A 16681-nucleotide genomic window follows, 5' to 3' on the forward strand; every position below is an offset into this window, starting at 1 on the left:
ATACAAAAGAATTAAGAAACAGTTAAAATTTTTACAAATTCATTCAAAACTATAAAAAGCAGTTAAAATTTTAAATGAAAATTAAAAGGAAAAAAATGAATAAATAAATATATATACATCAGACAAAGTAGTGGAACCAACCTCGCAGAAGCGTAGTGAGAAACTGTATGACAACAAGAGTTAGAAAATAAACCAAAGAAAACTATGACAAATACAACTGAATAGAAGAAGCTTGGGTATTTAACGACGGAACTAGTCGTTTGATCAATATGGATTCAAGAAGAGGTAAGTCATGGTTATTTGACACATGACCAATGATGGTAAAATCTTTGTTTTCAATATTTTGTTTGCACATTCCAGCATGAATCCGAATATTAGGATGTTCAGGGTTGGATATTCTGCAACCAGTTCGATAGCTAACCCCTCTATGGGAATCAATTCTGACCTTTAACAACCTCTTGGTAGATCCTACGTAGGTCCTAGAGTTACACTTTGGGCAATTATATTTATATACCACACCAGAGGACATATAAGGACTCAATCGATCTTTGAAGTGGAAAAGCGAGCCAATAGTGAGAGGGTTCTTAGGGATGAGTTTAACTTCCACAGCTGGGAAGTGTTGTTCGATAATTTCTGTAAACTTTTTCTTTAGGAAATCCTCATGAAGAAAAGGAAAACTCGCATAAAATTTTAGTTTAGGAGCTTTAAGTGTTTTTGGAGTCTGAGCCAACTTGTCATTCAATAATCTATTAAGAAGTTTAAAAAATATTTTCGTGGGGAAACAGTTTTTCTTAAAATATTCACATAGATAAATAATTTCAATATGGAAAGATTTCCGACTAGAGGTCAAAAGGAATGCTCTGTGGAGAAGAGTAAAAATAGAAATAGTTTTAAAATTATAAAAACAAGAGCTATAAAAGTTTGAACCTAACCCAGTGAACGTCTTTTTTCTAATAATCGTGGTACTAAAACCCTCTATTTCTAGACACCAACACATCTAAAAAGGGGAGTTTGTTATCTTCCTCCTTTTCTACGGTGAATGATATGTTTTCATGTTGTGAGTTGGCAAAGTTAAGGAATGATTCAGCGCCGAACTCATCTCTGAATAGAGCAAAGGTATCATCCACATACCTAACGTAAAACAAGGGATGATAACTTAAAGGGCAATTTTCCAGCATGGTCTCCTCCAGGGAGCACATGAAAATATTAGCAAAGGTGGGTCACAAGGGGGAACCCATAGCCATCCCATCAAGTTGTTTGTACAAATTACCATTAAAAACGAAAGAGGTGTCCAGCACCGCTAGCTCCAATGGTATCATTATTTGAGTACACGTGTAAATGTTTATCATCTATGGGTTTCTATACTTCAACTATCAACACTACCTATAACTTTATCGAATGTTCCCTTATCACATTCTTCTATATTTTAATATTCTGTGTGGTCCCTTAACTATTTGGAGGCCTTTTTTGTTCGGAACTTGGTTTACATTCATTGAATACATACGTTAAAACATTCTAGGATAACAGACTTTATACAATCATAATATTTATTCATTTGTTACCCCCCAAATAGTCGTATGAGTTCCTAGGGACTTCGTGTCATTTAAAAAAGAGTTTAGTATTCTTTCTTATTTGTCTAACAAAATATGTAACACCGATCTCACTGAAAATGTATAAAGCTGATTTTTTATCAGTAATTTCAGGCAATTTGATTTCCAAATTTTACTCAGCCTAGCCATTGCCTGATTTTTTTTTTTTTTTTTTTTTCAATCTCTCATTAACCTCCAATTCTAAACACCCTGTATTCGAGATCATAGTTCCTAAAAACTTTAACAATTCTACCTCATTATCACTTTCTCCTTCCAATGATATTATCATCCAATGTATATTCCGTTCTCATCATCGTAGTCTTTCTTCTTTTCATCTTGAGTCTAATTTCATGTGATATTTCATTCAATTCGATAAGCAAGCGTTGCAAGTCCTGTGGGGTTTTGCTAAAAAGGAAAGTGTCATCAGCACAATATAGGTCTGCTAATTTTCTGTTCCTAATCCAGACCAATCCTTTTCCGCCATTCTCAACTGTTCTTTCCATTACAAAATCCATGAGGCGTATAAACAACATAGGTGACAACACATTCCCTTGGAGTACTGCACTATTCACTGGTAATTTGTTTGATAGAAGGCTACTAACATTAGCTTTGCACTAGCTATGCTCATGAACAGACTTAATCAAATTTACATGTTTAAGAGGAATTCCATAATAACGCAGGATTCTCCACAAAATTGGTTGTTGTATATCATCAAAGGCTTTTTCATCGTCCACAAATGCCATGAAAAATAGGTTTTGATATTTTCCACATTGCTCTACAACATGTCTGAAAAGGAAAATTTGGTCAGTGCAACCTCTACCTTTTTCTAAATCTTGCTTGTTCATCTCTCAGCTTTTCATCAATCTTTCTCTCTAGTCTCTTTAGAATGAGCATACTATGTATTTTAATGACAACCGAGATAGGTGTTATGCCTCTGTAATTATTGCAGTCAGTCAGACCTTTTTATATAATTTTTGCCAACACTCCTAGCTCCCATTCATCAAGTTTTTCCTCTTCCTGCCACATTCTACAAAATAATCTAGTAATTATTCTGTGAGTTGCTTGATTTTCAACCAAAAGTATCTCAGCAGTTATTCCATCATATCTACGGACTTTCCATCTCTTGAGGTTTTTAATGACAGCATCGATGTAAAACACACTGAATTCGTTCATGGGTACATCAAGGTCTTCCTCAGCTTCAAGTATATCAATGAAATCATTCCCTTCATATCTACAATTCGTGACCTCACTAGAGTATTCCATCTATTGTTGCCTTTCTTCATCTACTGCTTCTATAACAGACCCATCTCTCTTTTTGGTGGGTGTATGCTTCTCTTTTTTGCCCTATTAAAGACTTCATTAATAATTCCATGATGAGCAATTCTTACACAATAGTCACTCCCTGAATTCATAGCTTTGCCAGCGTCATCTGCTTTCCTGTCTAAATATTCTATCCACTCATTCCTGGCTTTTCTTTTGACCTCACTGTCAATTCTGGAAAACTTAGCATGCTCCACCTTGTAATTTTCATTACTTTCTCAGAAACTTTCAACAATCAATTTCTGTCTTTGTCTCCTTTTTATAGTATCACAAGTATCATTTGATATCCGTTGTTTATATTTGGGCAAGTCATGTGACCAGAAAGTCTTCCGATTCTCCCTCCCTCCTCACATATTGGCTCGTAAATGCTGTGTAACTTTTTCAATTAACTAATGATAATTACCCTCAACTTATCAAAGAGTTCCTGTAATATGGTGTCAGGAGTGGTTCTTATCTACATGTAAGTTGAATTAAGGAAGAAATGAGGGTAAGTGACAACTTACATGTTACGGACCAGTTTGTTGACGTACTAGGCTACGACAATTACCGATTTGCAGAATTTTTCACAGTAGAATGAGTTTTCTTCTCATCACAATTAAGGTAGTTTTGTACCATAAAGAATTTAATGTCGTGTGGAAGAAGAAAAGTAAGTCAACAAATCCTCAAATTAAGCGTAAGCCCAATCGGGCTAAGGAAATACAAGATTGTAGATATTTTGACAGGACTAATAAAATTAGGATGTGTCCAGCACATGGTCAAGTGTATGTCAAATGTAAGAAAAATAAGCATTATGCTAAACGGTGTAACACAAATTGGAACATTGAAAAAAATTAAAACTTCTGAAGAGAATGAAGATCGGATAGTGACCTTCAGCAAATTAGGACAATAAATGAATCTATAGGAAACATTTCTATGATCATGAGAGAAAGCATTATGTAACCATGACTGTAAATCAGAAAGAAAGAAATTTTCCGATTCATTCCAATGCTACATGCAATGTTTTGAGTGTTTAAAAATTGAGCTGTTTGATTGGCAGTTAGATACTGGTGATAGCATCAAACTAAAAGTGTTTAATGATAAAACAATCAAGACTATTGGAATTAAGACTTTAATATATGAAAGGAGAGGAAAGCAATATAAACTTAATTCTTAAGCAATATAGGAGAATGTTTCTTCTGTAATGGATTATGAGGATGGACAGAGGCTGAAATTGATCAAAATTCTTGTGAACGATAATCCAAGTGCTAAGCAAGAAATAAATAAGGTTTCTCCTAAAGTCTTGGAGAAAAGTATATTTCTGATTTTCCGGATTTATTCGATGGTATGAGGAAATTAGGACCTCCATGTAATATAAGTATTGACAATACAGTGTCACCAATGATCCATACCTCACGAAAAATTCCTTTTGCCCTTAAGAGAAAATTGAAGCAGCAGTTTAGTAGTATGGAAGGTACCATGACCTACAAACTGTGTTTCTAGGATGGTTTTAGTAACAAAACCTACTTCAGATTTAAGGATATTTTTTAGATCCTACAGATCTGAACAAAGCTGTTATGAGACCCAATTATCCACTTCCTACATTGACGAAATATTACCGAGATTGAGTAAAGCTAAAATATTTTCAGTACTTGATGCAAAGAATGGATTTTGGTAAGTGGAACTTGACAAAGAGTCAAGTTATCTGTCTAGATTTAATATGCCTTTCGGTAGGATTAGATGGAAGGGAATGCCTTTTGGTATATCATCGGCACCAGAAGAGTACCATAGATGAATGTATGATGGTTTACATAATTTTGATGGCATGGAAGTGATAGTAGTATTAGCAGACGATATCCTAGTTTAGTGCAAAGGAGATACTGATCAGGAAGCTTTGAAAAATCGTGATAAGACCCTACTAGCATTACTGCAAAGATACCGACAAGAAAACATCAAAATAAATCAAACGAAGATGAAATTACATGTGTCTGAAGTTAAGTATATTGGACATTTGCTAACAAAGGATGGTGTTCGTCCAAATCCAAAGAAAGTTGATGATATTAATTGTCTAAAGGTGCCCAGTGATGTCAAATCATTGAAAAGATTTCTAGGGATGGATAATTATCTTTCAACGTTTTTACTAAGGTTGTCAGAAGTAACTTAGCCATTAAGAAATCTGGAAAAAAAGTGTTGAAAGGCAGTGGAACTCTCTCGTGATGTAGCTTTCTCCAAGATTATTAAAACTGATTTTTGAAGCTCCGTGCTTGAAATATTTGGACAGTAATTGTAATGTGCCTCTACCGTGTGATGCTTCAATGTCAGGAATAGGTGCTGTCCTTATGCAAAATGGCCTAGGCTTCTAAATCATCAAGTGAAACAGAACAAAGATATGCTCAAATAGATAAAGAGGTGTTAGCCATTGTTTTTATAGTGTTACATTTTGATCAATATCATTATGGTAAAGATGTTATTGAAGAAATTAATCACAAACCTTTGGAAAATATTTCTAAGAAACCCTTATTGAAATGCCCTAAGAGGTTAAAAAACATGTTATTGCAATCGCAGAAGTTTAATTTGAGTGTTCAGTATAAACCAGGTAGTAAAATGTATATGGCAGATACATTGAGCAGAGATTTCTTGCCGAAAACATTTTCAGGTGCTAAGAAATCTGATGTAATTACATTATTTGAAGAGGTTCGTAATGTGAATATGTCAGAGCATGTTGCTGTGACAAAAGAAGGTATTGAGGATATTAGACTAAAGACCTTAAGTGATGTTGCATTGCAAATATTGAAAGGAACAATTTTAAAAGGTTGGCCCACTCATTGTAGAGAAGTTCCTTAAATTGTAAGAACTATTTTAAATGTAGGAATGAACCGACTGTTGATAATGATATAATCTTTGGGGGTAATTGCATTATCGTCACGTCATGTTTAAGGTCTTACATACTGAAACAAATTTATTATGCTCACAATGGGATTGAAGTTATTGTTAGATATGGTAGTGATATATTGTTCTGGCCTGGCATAGGTACAGATATAAAGAATTGCGTAAATTTACATGATCTTCCTTCCAGGCCTTGGTCTGAAGTTAGAATGAATAGTTTTAGTCAGCAACTGTAACTATTTGATTTTGGAAAATTATTATTCATCCTATTTTGAGATAAATTCGTCAGAAAATGTGTTAGCGTCAAATGTTGTAAGAAAGGTAAGGAGTCATTTTTATGTTATGGTATACCCGATATTGTAGTAAGTGACTATGGCTAACAATTTGCATCAAATTAATTTCAAACTTCTGTAAATGAATGGTTATTTAAAAGTAAAATCATCCACTTACCACCACCAGTCAAAAGGCAAATGCTGAAGATGCAGTAAAAATAATGAAACACTTGTTCACGAAATCAAAGGAGGATGGCCATGATCATTTACCAGTACTTCTTGAATAGAGAAATAACCAACAGAGGGGTCTATCTCTTCACCAGCTCAAAGATTTTTTGGTAGAAGAACTAAAAGTCAATTGCCTAAAAGAGAAAATTTACTTAAAACCAAGATTGTTGATGGTGAATCAGGGGTTCAAAACAAAAAAAAAATTGATTAGACAAGCTAGATATCATAACAGATCATGTAAGAATTTAGTCTCCATAAAACCAGCTGATGTCATCTGTGTACAACTAGTTCCAGGAAAATAGAATGGAAAAAACGGTAAGATAATAAAAGATGTCTTTCAAAAGGGCAATACAAAATATAAGTAGAAGACAAAGTAAATTTTAGAAATTACAAATTTCATAAAAAGAGATCAAGGAGAGTAACTGATAATTATATTGATTCTGATATTGAAATTAAAACTAATGTAAATACGAAAAATGTCTATGTTTGGGTAAGCCATATGACCAGAGAGTCTTCCGAATTCTCCACCGCTCTCTACATGTTGGCTTGTCAGTGCTGCATAGCTGGTTTAATAAACTAATGATAATCACCCTCAGCTTATTAATGAGAACCCAGTATCAGATTTCAAATTTCTTTGCAACAATACCGAAGTAATCTTCTAATCCCAACAATACCGAAGTAATCTTCTAATCCCTTATGTCTGTTGATTTTGCAAGTGTAATTCCCCAAGGTTTGGTTCATATTGTGACGGGCCGATAGAGGGTTGTGAACTCAAAGGCAGGATGCAATCAAATGAGTTATATTGTTATAGAACACTCTCCTTTATATACAAAACCTCAAGGCAACAGGACATAACAAGTTAACAAGACAGACAATGTTACAGAGGAAACGGCAGACATGAATTTTCATGTTTGTTCAGTGCTAGGGAAGAGCGAAGATACAAGCATAATATATGCAAAAGGAATTATGTACAATTGTGTGACACGCGGTTGGTACAATATCAAATTTCTTACTGAAAGAATTGTGGCGGGTTATAAATAAAATACCACACCCGTGAAACACTCTTATAGACAATAGTCTCTGCACCAAAAAGTTTCCCCTTAAGTTATCTTTAACTGCAATCTTGGACAAAAGTAAACAATCTTAAAACTATGTTTCTTACAACTAAAACCAAAGGTAAGGGAGATATGCGTGAGTGTTGTATTTCTAGGGGTATTAGTTTGTTGGGTATGATAGAGCAGTGTATGGTAGAGTGTTGATTCCTGGGATTAAGGATAAACAAGGGGATACAATCTTAGAAGTACTAGGTGATTTGAGAAGTAGGGGATGTATGGATCATATTTTAACTATTAGGCAGATATTCGAGAAACACTTAGCAAAAGGTGAGGAAATGTATGTTGCAACAATGGATCGGGAGAAAGCTTATGATAGGATTGACAGAGAAGCGACGTGGGATGTGATGAGCTTATATGGAATTGGTCGAAGACTGTTGTAAGCAGTGAAGAGTTTATACATAGGCAGTGAAGCATGCACCCTCTTGCTTGAGGGTGCACCCGAGCACGCTGGTCAGTCTTGTTTCTGTACCAACAGTGTGTCACATGATCATACATAGTAACATTTCTCTTGTTTTGTATATAGTCTCCTTTGCATCTTTGCTCGCACTGATAGGGACCTGAATAAACATGCCTGTTTTTCTCAACGTTAAATGTTAACAGAAACCATTGTTGGTAGAACAGGAAACAGCTTTTTATATGTTATGGCCTTTTTGCCCGTAATTGATGTATATATAAACTGGATGTTCTGTAATAAACTCACTCAGTTGCTTTCATCCTGCCTTTGAGTCACAACCTTCTCTCGGCACGTCACATTGGTGACCCCGTAGTGACTCGTTCCTCCCGCCTCCCCCTCCTCCCGCCCTTCACTGTTACTATGACGCCCTCAAAACATACCTTATGCAGCAGTACTCACCGTCGCCAGCCGCCTGTATGGCAAAGCTTTTTCAGCTCTCTCAACAACCGTTGGGGGACCAAAGAGTTTCGCTCACCCTCAGTATCATTTGCCTGCAATCTGCCGCAGATGGCTCTCCTCTGAGGTGAACCTACTTCGTACCCTTTGGGTAAGCCGTTTCCCCGAACCTGTACGTGCTGCCATACCCGATGTCGATGGTTTACCCATACAGGACTTGATGACCAAAGCCGATGCCCTTATGGACAGCCACTTCACGACCTTCAAGACCTCCATCAACCCCTCCACTCCTGACGAAGAGGATACCCATTCAACGTCAACCGAAGCTGATGTGAATGCCGTAGGACACACACGCCTATGAATGCTGTAGGACACACACGCCTACCCCGTGACAAGCCGGAGCGGCGACAAAGTCACCCATCATCCACCACTCGCTCGCGCCCCAACCAACGACGTCTACAGCCACTCACAGCCGCCCATCGGCCGCAGTTTTGCTACTGGCACACCAGATTCAGGGCTGCTGCGAAGAAATGCACAGTATGTCATTTTTAGGAGGGGAGCCATGTACCAACCGTGTGTCACACGATCGTACATAGTAACGACATTTCTCTTTTTTTTTATATAGTCTCCTTTGCATCTTCGCTCGCACTGATAAATACCTGAATAAACATGCCTATTTTTCTCACCGTTAAATGTTAACAAAAACCATTGTTCGTTGAACAAGAAACAGCTTGTTATATGTTACGGCGTTTTGCCCCCAATTGATGTATATATAAACTGGATGTTCTGTAATAAATTCACTCAGTTGCTTTCATCCTGCATTTGAGTCACAACCTTCTCTCAGCCCATCACATTTCTCTTCATCTTGATTTTTTTTTTTTAAGTTTTTATAGTTTAGATATGAAAGATCTAATTTAATATTGCCACTGTTCTTTGGATACTTTATTTTGATGTTAATTACTTCCCGTGTACTTTATTTATTTCCTTGTTTCTTTTACCTTACTGGGCTATTTTTCCCTGTTGGACCCCTTGGGCTTATATATTGCTTTACCAACTAAGGTTATAGCGAATAATAATAATAATAATAATAATAATAATAATAATAATAATAATAATAATAATAATAATAAGAGATGGGAATGCTCGAGTGCTTGGTTGATGATTGAAACTGATAGATGGGAGTGATCATAAATGGGAGGTGAATCACTTGTTGTTTGCGGATGATAGTTTCAGTTGCAGACTCGTAGGAGAAGCAGGGTTGATTAGTGACAGAGTTTGAATAGCTTTGTGAGAGAAGGAAGTTGAGATTTAATGTGGGTAATAGATAGCTTATGAGATGCATGAGAATGGAGGGAGGTGCTAGACTGATTCATGATGAATGGAGAGATACTTGAAGAAGTAGATCAGTTTAAGTACTATGGGTCTGTTGTTGTTGCAAATGGTGGAGTAGAAGCAAATGCATGTCAGAGAGTGGATGAAGGATGTGAATTGTTTTGGGCAGTAAAGGGAGTGGTAAAGAATAGAGGGTTAAGAATAAATGCAAAGAGAGTTATGCTTGAGGAAGTGATTGTCCAAACTGTGATTTATGGATTGGAGTTGTTGGGAATGAAAGTGACGGAGAGATAGAAATTGCATGCTTTCGAGATGAAGTATATGAGGAGTATGGCTGGTGTTTCTTGATTAGATAAGGTTAGGAATGAAATATTGAGTGTGAAAACGGGTGTAAGAAATGAATTAGCAGTTAGAGTATGTATAATGTGGTTCGGTCTTGTAGAGTGAATGGAAAATAGCTGTCTGATGAAGAAGCTGATAAATGCAATAGTTGATAGGAATAGTACAAGAGAAGGCCAAGTTTTGGGTGGATGAATGAAGTTAAGAAAGCTCAAGTTGATAGGAGAATAGAAGTGAGAGAGACAAAAGAGCCAGATAAAAAAGCAATGAATGACGAGTGATTGTGACGCAGTTCCGATAGGCCAGCTGCTGCTTCCTCGTGTCACCAGGGTAACGGCAATAGGGGATTCGACATATGAAGCTTCCTTTGGAGAAGAGAAGAAAAATCTACTCTTCTTCCTTTTTTTATGTCATCTACATCCCAAAATTGGGGAAAAAACACCAACAACACTTCAAACTAACACAGTAAATAGGCAATTTAAATGATTTATACGCACTCTGCAAACACAAACACACACACAGATATATATATATATATATATATATATATATATATATATATATATATATATATGTGTGTGTGTGTGTGTGTGTGTGTGTGTGTGTGTATTTATATATATGTATATATATATATATATATATATATATATATATATATATATATATATATATATATATATATATATATATATATATATATATATATATATATATATATGCGTGTGTGTGTGTATGTGGGCATGGATACCATCATCCACGCAGGGCCGGACAGTATTCAGCAGCACACTGTCACAGTTCTGTGGCAAACAGTATCTTCTGTCAATTCAACAGAACTGCCTTATTTGGTCTTGTTGTTGATATTATCATTATTCTAATTCCATATTCCATATATCACAACAGTTATCAACTTCCCAACCTATATTTTTAAGAATGATGCAACCCAAGTCTTACACCGTCTACATCGTCATCTCGTATCTCAAAACACTGCATTCTCAACAACAGAGGGAGAGTAATGCTGTTTCCATAATGAGAGGTAAAAGAAGTATGTCTTTAAATAAAAATATAAAAACTCTCATGAACACTTAGCTAATTAACCTATCACGCTAAAATTGAAATGATTAATAATAAACTGATTCTATCATTCACAACCAAAACATTTATTCATTTGGTCCCATACTTCCTCCCATTTAAAGTTTCTAAATGGCATGTATACATAGGTATAGCTTCGCCAACATTCATTCGTGCCTCGTCAAACTCATTTTTATAATTATACTCATTCCTCCTATCATATGTTTTACCTGTTCAATCATTCTACTTTTCACACGTTCATACTCAATATTCCCTGCAGTCGTTATCACCCAATACATAGTGAACAAATATCCTGAGAAATACTCCCTAGTTTGCGAGCCCAAACTCTCTTGCTATCACCATACTTAGCTTGGTGATACCTTTCATTCTGCCAGAAAAAGTCAAATACATCCTTACTACTATGTTCGTTATACCTTTCACATCGGGGCACCTCTCTCATAAACACTGTCTCACACACGTCCTCAAATTCATTATAACTATTATCTTAATTGTTAAATTCCTTGATTCTCTCTTCCTCATTCGAATACAATGAATCTAATTCTACACTTGAGTCTCGATCCCTAATCATACTCGACTTACCTTCTTATTTACCCCATTCGCTCGACTTACCTTCTTATTCACCTCATTCGCTCGACTTACCTTCTTATTCACCTCATTCACCCATTCATGGGCATTCTCACTTTCATCTTCAACCTTTCTCTTCTCTTTCTTAACAAAAATTTTATCTTTCCTCTCCTCCTTTCTCTCTCCTTTCGGTTCATTTTCATTATGATTAATCCCTAATCACTAATACTTCCTTCCATAGTATCACGTGCGGTTTTCTTCCACTATCAACCCTTTACTCAAAGCAGAGGCCACTCCTCAACTGCACCTTCACCCATGAACTTTCTTATAATTTCAATTACTTGCCCTATCGTAACTGCCATTTGTTTCAGTATTCGTTTCTCCATTAGTTCTTTCACTCTTCCGACGATCCCCCAAGTTCCCTCAGTTCTTTTGCATCTCATTCTCAAAACTCCACCTCTTTTTCTCTAATTACAACTTCTTATTCTTATTCTCCTCTTGTTACCAACTCAACCGAAATTTTCCTTTAAAATCTTTAATTGCTATTCCATTTTGCCTCCATCGTCCACACTATGCTGAACAGTCTTTAATAGTACTATGACACAGCTGTGTGGCAAACAGTACCTTCTGTCAATCTGACATAACTGCCTTATTTAGTCTGGTCATATGTATCATCATCATCATCATCATCATCATCATCAAAAGAGCATCCCACCTCAATTTCCGATAGCGCACCAGTCGTCAACTTCCCAATCTATGTTTTTAAGAATAATTCAGCTCAAGTCTTGCACAATTCATACTGCCATCTCTTCTCTCAAATACTGCATACTCAACAGGAGAGGGAGAGTGAAGCTGCTGTACACAATAAGAGAGAAAACAGGAGGAACTACAGTTCTGCCACAAAAAAAGAATAAAAACACTTATAAACACTCGTAGCTAACAAAACTATTACGTTATAATCAAAACTACTAATAATAAACTGGTTCTGTGGAGCACAATCACCCCAAGACAAAACAATACTTATTGATGAAAATAGTAAATCACTTACATAGCCGATAGTAAAATAATTCCAGCATTCAGAATCCCCTCTATCTATGAAGTAAAAAAAAAATAGAAAAAAAATCCACTGGACAACACTGCCGTGTACCGTCCTAACCTATCTGACAAAAGAAATGTAATAGAAGAAAATAATAACCTTCAATTATATCAAGAGTCTTTCTCACTACAAATATTTATTACATTACCTCTTTTGTTCGGTAGTAATTATCCCCCCCCCCCTCTCTCTCTCTCTCTCTCTCTCTCTCTCTCTCTCTCTCTCTCTCATCCAAGACAGTGGAAGGCCATGGTACAGGGGCTATGGTACTACCAAAGACCAGAGAACAATGGTTTAATTTTGGAGTGGCGTTTTACTAGATTAGCTGCTTACACATAGTTTAAGAGTCTCTTCTACCCTTGCCCAGAGGAAAGTAGCCACTGAACAATTACATTGCAGTAGTTAACTTATTGAGCGAAGAAGAATTATTTGGTAATTTCAGTGTTGTCAGGTGTAAGAGGATAAAGGAAAATGTGATGAGAATAGGTCAGACTATTCGGTATATGTGTAGGCAAAGACAAAATGAGCCGTAACCAGGAAGTATTGCCTGGCCAATCAAAGAACTTAGTAAATCTCCAGTGGTAGTGTCTCAACTGTTGGCTGGTGCCTTTGCAAACTTACTAGAAACGGTAGTGCTCCTAAACCTAAAGTTAGACCTTGTGGCGGATATTGCAAGGACAACCCCCACACCCTTGAATCACACTTACTGACAATGGTCTCCTCAACACATACTTTTCCCTTACGTTATCATAAACTGGACTCTTAGACTGAAGGGCAACAAAAACAAAACATACCCTTAATACTATATTTCTTAAAACTAAAATACTTAACATGGAACCATTCACAATCAAAATAATAATCACACTTACAACTAATCATAAACTTCACACTAAATATACAATAACCACCATTCAAATAATCAACAAAACCCCTAACAAAACTTAAATCAACCGCACACCCCCACCCAAATAAATATCTGTGTTCATATATATTTTATAGACACCAACACTGTCTATACACACGAGCCAACTGTCTTTTATGGCACAACACCACTATATGAAACCCGAAGACTCTCATAAATTTCCATAACGGCCTTAACTCCTCGGGGTCATGGGTGTCATCGTCGTCGAAATCATCATCATCATCATCATCACCATCATACGAAATCTTAATTCACAGGCCTAGGTCATCAACAGTTCAGTAATCCAATAAAACAGTCCAAACAAAATCGTAATACAGGCCAAGTCATCAACAATACATCCACTTTCTGAAAAACTTTGGTCTCTCTAAAGGAGGAATCACGGCCTGCCAAAATAAAAAATAAAAACACTTACGAACACTCCTAACTAACTTAACTATCGCACTATAATCAAAGATAAATAATAAATTGTTCCTATCATTCACAATCACAACTAGCAAATATAAACAAAACTATACTTACTTTTTAAATAAATAAACACTTCCACGCTGGTAATAATAATGAAGTAAATCCAGCGTTTACACAACTGCCTTAAGCTGCTGTCAAATCAAAAAAGCATTCACCCAAGACATTCACACTGTCGTAACCTAACTAAAAAACAACATAAGCAAACAATCTCATTTAAACCAACAGTCTTTCTCACCACCAACGATCGATACACTAACTACTTTCGCTCGCTAACACAATCTCTCTTTCTCTCTCTCTCTCTCTCTCTCTCTCTCTCTCTCTCTCTCTCTCTCTCTCTCTCTCTCTCTCTCTCTCTCTCTCTCATACAGGATTTGGCAAAAACGAAAATTAAAATAAAGCAAAAATAAATCCTCCACAACCTGTTCAAACCCCTGTCACGGTGAGTGATATAAAACTAACCAGAGACAATCTCATAATCCTCTTAGAGCTCCTATTAGTAATAGTCCCATTTGTGGCAAGCGTATTTTCTTTGGTCATGATGACCACACATCAAGTAAATGTCCCCATTTACCCAGCTCAGCCAGTCGAATAGCGAGACTAAATCCTTTAATGCGTTCCAAAAAAATATTTCTCTGTGCAGTTCGTTACCGTGAGTATACCACTAACGTTACATGTTTAAATCTTTATTTTTTTTTATTTTTACAATTTATTGACAAAAATTGGTCAAAAGGAGCTGTTAGTCTTGCTAAACAGCCCACTCTATCTTTAATTTACATAAATGAACAAAAGCTAAGTACAAAAGTAAAACCCAGTAATAATATACATAAACCAAAAAAGACATTAAGTTACAAATAGTTACACCTGTTCAAATTGTGAACAACCTCATAAACTACCAGTTTGTCCAAATGTCTTATCAGTAAATCACCATTTTAATCATTTTGTCGTAGTTCTTTATACTGTTCAATCCTCATTTTATAACAGCAAACAGCAGAGCTGCCTTCAAGGGCCGTTCCGGAGACAGTACCAATCACAGTCCCATAGTTGATCCTCCTTGTGGTAATGTCCCTGCTGCTATCTTAATCGTATAACCTGTTTTTGTGAATGAGAAAATCCCCAAGAAATCAATGCTTTATCAATTACCCTTAACCATATAGGCATATAAAATCTCTGGTCGATAGAGTCCCCTTTGTCCCAAATGATTCCGGTCCTTAAAACTCAACTACCCCCCTGATATTTAGAGTCGTTAATGTAACTAATTCAGGAAGTAATTCACGCTCTCTCAATGATTTACTAAATACCATATTCAAACTTGCATCTAAAAATCCATTCTTTTATCATAATCTTCAGAAAGAAACTCGTTTTTACGCCAAATTTATTTTCCTTTCTTTTTGAAGACCCAGATACAAAAAAAAAATGTTGCTTATTATCATATATTGATTTATTATTATTCTTTTACTATAAAATATAACAGAGTATTATTCCTTATTTTGTTTGCCTATTGTTTTGCATTATAAATGATTGAATCCTATCCCATAGATTCCAATACTTTTTGTACCCTTGCTTCATCTATACTTTTATAACGTTTTAGGCTTTTTCTTGTTTTGTATTCTGCCGACCCGAGGTTTTCCAATGGCCATTTGCTTTTGTGAGTTATTTTTGACTTGATAAAGTCAGTATTGACGATGACTTTTGTTTCAGGCTAACCCCAACATCTCAAAGTGGCAACGAATGAAGTCTGGATGCAGGATGTTGATTTTGTGAGCAGAATTCAAGACGCTGGTTTTCACGCAACATGTATGCCTTATACAAGAGTCCACACAAAAGTTCCTAGGTTAGCGCTCTTGCATTTCAGCTACACCTCGAGGCTATCAGGATGTCAACCTGTTTCCCAGGAGTGATGTCATTGTTTCATGGAAGAATTGAGCCTTTGATTTTGGTAAACCTGCTATGCTGCCTAACCTGTTTGCCTAAACTGCCTAGCTTCGTTTTTGCCCGTGATTAGTTACGTGGATTCAACGATTTCTAGTGTTCTACGATGGCTTTGGGACCCCAAAGTAAGACTGATCCTTCTGATCCTAAAAAGATCAATCTAGACTTTTGGTTGTCTATGCTGCAAGTATATTTTGGTCACTATGGCATCACTGAGGAGGTTAAGAAGAAAAATAGTCCTCTTATTTCTTTAGGTACAGAGACTTTCAATGTTTTAGCTTCTCTATGTCCACCTAAATTACCTTATGATGTGTTTTTGAAATTTGATGATATTTTTCCCCTTTTGAAACCCATTTTATTGTGAAACTATCTTATCTCAGATCTTTGATCAAGTTTTGGCAAAGGAAGAAAAATCGGGGTGAGTCATTGCATGATATTCATGCTGATCTGAAATCCTTAGCTTCAGATTGTGATTTTGGCACTGCCTTTGACAGTCTAGTCAGAGATTAGTTGTTTATGGTCATTTACAATGAAGTTTATATTCCGATTTTGGCTGCTGAATATTTGAATTTACAAACTATGACTCTGACAGAAACCTTTGAAAGAGTTTAGAATTTTGAGAGAGCTTTCTGTTCTGAGAAAGTTGGTTAAACTGATAGTGTTAATGCTTTGAATTTAAATTATAGTGCAACCACACGTAAAGCCAGTTTTA

This window comes from Palaemon carinicauda, chromosome 11, assembly GCF_036898095.1.
Source record: "Palaemon carinicauda isolate YSFRI2023 chromosome 11, ASM3689809v2, whole genome shotgun sequence".
In the NCBI taxonomy this organism is placed as follows: domain Eukaryota; kingdom Metazoa; phylum Arthropoda; class Malacostraca; order Decapoda; family Palaemonidae; genus Palaemon; species Palaemon carinicauda.